Here is a 2,726-nt window from a genome sequence, read left to right as displayed (position 1 = left end):
AGTGAGTTAGAAGATAGGTCAAAAGAAAATGTCCAAACTGAAGCAAGGAGCTCCAGAAATATGGAGAACCTGAGAACATAACAGACAATTATAATATAGTATAAACATCTAACAAATATATAACTGAAGTCTTAGAATTGGAAGAGAGTTACTTAGGCAAAAACAATAGTTGCGAAGATTGTGACTGAGAATTTTAAAAATCTGATTAGTGACTTCAAGGCCAATATTGAAGAAGTTCTGTAAAATCCAGGCACTATAGATATAAAGAAAAATATACTGTGGTATGTCATACATTATTGAAAACAAAAGTTAAATAGTAAATCTTAAAAGCAATCAGATGTCTACCGGTTCAGTTTAATTCCAATCAAAATCCCAGAAGGATTTTTCGAGGAAATTTATGAACTGTTCTAAAATTAAAATGGAATTACTAGGGGATTTTTACAATGAACAAAATGGAAAAAATATACATTCCTTCTTTTAAGAACCATTATAAAGCTACATTAGTTAAGACTAGTATTGGTATAAGGAATAACAAATATATCAGTAGAACCAAATACAGAGTCTAGCTTTAGATATAGGTACAGATGTAAATTATCTAGAGAGTCAACTTATTTTCAGCCAATGTGCTAAATTAAATCCATTCAGAAGAAATGTAGTCTTTCTAAACATATAGTGCTGGATCAATTTGATATGTCACTTCATACACCGAAGTTAAATTACTTCAAGATGTATCAAAGGCTTAAATATAAAATCTACTTCCCTAAATCTTCTAGAGGAAAACATAAGAAATTGTCTTTGTCACCTCAAGTAGGCAAAGATTTATTGAACAAAACAAAAAAGCACCAGTCATTATAAAAATTGATAATTTGCACTTCATCAATATTAAAAAGAAAACTTCTATCAAAAGAAATCATTGAGAAAATAAATAAGCGAGCCACAGACTAAACAAAATATTTATAAAATACGTAAATCTGACAAAGGGCTTTTATCTAGAATATAGAATGTATTCCACAAATTAATCTTATAAAGACAAATAACCCAATAAAAAGGGCAAAACTTTTTTGAAAAGATACTTTGCCAAAGGAGATATAAGAATGGCCAGTAATGCTGTTGTTTAAGATCTCAGCCTCACCGCTGCTGTATTGCCAAGATGTTGGTTTCTAACAAGCTGCCTATTGACAAACTGGACATGAAGGGGAAGCAGGTCATCATGAGAGTGGACTTCAACAGTCCTATGAGAACAACCAGATAACACAACCAGAGAATCAAGGCTGCCATCCCAAGCATCAGATCTGCTTGGACAATGGAGCCAAGTCAGTTGTTCTTATAAGCCATCTGGGCTGGTCTGATGGTGTCCCCATGGCTGACAAGATCTCTTTGGAGCAGTTGCTGTAGAACTCAAATCTCTGCTGAGCAAGGATGTTCATTCTTGAAGAACTGTGTGGGCTTGGAAGTGGAGAAAACTTGTGCTGACCCAGCTGCTGGGTCCATCATCCTGCTGGAGAACATTTGCTTTCATGAGAGGAAGAAGGGAAGGAAAAAGATACTTCTGAGAAGAGGGTTAAATCTGAGCCAGCCAAAATAGAAGCCTTCCAAGCTTCACTTTCCAAGCTAGAGGATGTCTATGGCAGTGATGCTTTGGGCACAACTCACCAAGCCCACAGCTCCATGGTGGGAATCAGTCAGCTGGAGATTTCTTGATGAAGGAGCTGAACTACTTTGCCAAGGCCTTGGAGAGCTCAAAGCAACCCTTCCTGGCCATCCTGGGCAGAGCTAAATTTGCAGACGAGATCCAGCTGATCAATAATATGCTGGACAAAGTCCATGAGATGATTTTTGGTGGTGGAGTGGCTTTTACTTTCCTTAAGCTGCTCAACAACATGGAGATTGGCACTTCTCTGCTTGATGAAGACAGAGCCAAGATCGTCAAAGAAGAATGGTGTGAAGATTATCTTACCTGTTGATTTTGTCACTGCTGACAAGTTTGATGAGAATGCCAAGACTGGCCAAGCTGCTGTGCCCTCTGGTATACCTGCAAGCTCTGTGGGCTTGCACTGTGGTCCTGAGAGGAGCAAGAGGTACCTAAGACAGTTGCTTGGACTAAGCAGATTATGTGGAATGGACCTGTGGATGTATTTGGTCAGGAAGCTTTTGCCCAAGGAACCAAAGCCCTTATTGATGAGGTGGTGAAAGCCACTTCCAGGGGCTGCATCACCATCATAGGTGGTGGAGACACTGTCACTTGCTGTGCCAAATGGAACACAGAGGAAAATGTCAGCATTGTGAGCCCTGGGAACGATGCCAGTTTAGAGCTCCTGAAAAGTAAAGTACTCCCTGGGGTGGATGCTCTCGGCAGTGTTTAGTATTTTTCTGCCTTTTGGTGCCTGTGCATAGCCCCTAAGTCAACTTAGCACTTACTGCATCTCCACATGGCATTAGCTGAAATCTTCCCCCATATCAGGATTCAGCTAGTGGCCAAGAGACGCAACGCCAAGAGCACTTCAACAGTTGCACGGCATCACAGCTCATCTCTACTGCACCCTGGATTTAGCTACATCCTTCAAGATCCCATTTGACGTTTTTAGTAACTAAACCATTGTGCATTCTAGAATGCATATATTTATATTTTGCTTGTTAAAATAAAATGAGCGGAGGGGCGCCTGGGTGACTCAGTCGTTAAGCGTCTGCCTTCGGCCCAGGGTGTGATCCCAGGGTCCTGGGATTGA

At 40.0% G+C, this 2,726-nt stretch overlaps 1 pseudogene; it reads left to right on the top strand.

Annotated features, from left to right (window-relative positions):
• Positions 1–1,150: 1,150 nt before the first annotated feature.
• On the top strand, positions 1,151–2,363 carry LOC123799235 (phosphoglycerate kinase 1 pseudogene; annotated as a pseudogene).
• The last annotated feature ends 363 nt before the right edge of the window (positions 2,364–2,726 follow it).

The sequence above is a fragment of the Ursus americanus genome, chromosome 14 (genome assembly GCF_024610735.1).
Source record: "Ursus americanus isolate L20-20 chromosome 14, mUrsAme1.1.p, whole genome shotgun sequence".
NCBI classification, from domain to species: Eukaryota; Metazoa; Chordata; class Mammalia; order Carnivora; family Ursidae; genus Ursus; species Ursus americanus.
Note: the sequence above shows the minus strand (reverse complement) of the source record. Positions and strands in the feature narration are given on the sequence as shown.